Source organism: Tachyglossus aculeatus, chromosome 2 (assembly GCF_015852505.1).
Source record: "Tachyglossus aculeatus isolate mTacAcu1 chromosome 2, mTacAcu1.pri, whole genome shotgun sequence".
Taxonomy (NCBI): domain Eukaryota; kingdom Metazoa; phylum Chordata; class Mammalia; order Monotremata; family Tachyglossidae; genus Tachyglossus; species Tachyglossus aculeatus.
The window spans coordinates 160,874,196-160,875,191 of NC_052067.1; positions in this window are offsets into that span (position 1 = coordinate 160,874,196).

Sequence of the window (996 nt, forward strand, 5' to 3'; positions counted from 1 at the left end):
AACACCAGTTCTCCCTCCTTTTCAGTCTGTAATTCCTGTGTGGGACAGGGATTGTGTCCCATCTGACTTAGAACAGTGTTTTGCACATAGTAAGCGCTTAACAAATAACATAATTATTATTGTCTCAACCTAGTATAGTACCCTAGCTCAAACTCTGCTGTATTGTACTCTCTCTAGCACTTAGTACAGTGCTCTGAACACAGTAAGTGCTCAATAAATAGGATTGATTACTTAGCACTCTATAATCACTTTATAAATGTCACATTTATTATTATTATTATTATCATTATTATTAATGAATCAATAACATACTGTATGCTAAGCATTGTACTATGTGCTTGGAACAACTCAATACAAGTAGTAGATTTAATCCCTGCCCTCAAGGGACTTTCATTGATTGATTAATCAATTCATTCTAGCAGGGGAGAAAGACTATAAAATGTACCGCAGATCTCAAAATGATAATACTGTTGTCATCACCTCTGATCAACATTGGTTCACTGGGGAAAAACAAAATAAAAAACTGATTCCTGGTTCTTTTCTACCATAAGTAGACTTTGTGACTTTGTGGTTAATTTTGTTGTGATGTCTTTGAGACTAATACCCGCAGTGTATCTAAACACTGCCTGATAACTCTTAGAGTAGTTCCCTTCAGTGCCTAACACAGTATTTCCCACAGTGTAACTCACAACACATTCATGATGATAACCATTCAGTAAGGTGTGTCCTTTACTGCATAGAAGATATCCTCTCTGTGCCCAATATGAAAATATGGAAATTTCATAAAGCAATGGTGACTGCTCACCCCTCCAAAATTTGTCACATTAATTTTTAATCACTCTGTTTTAATTGCTTCCTTTATGAAAGCAAGAAAACAACCTCAGATTTAAATCATCTCACTTTGAACTACCAAATAATTAATGTCTAAGGTCATTGAAAAAGATTTCCATCTGAATTTTGTAATCAAATCCACAAAAAATGTAAATCAGATGGCCC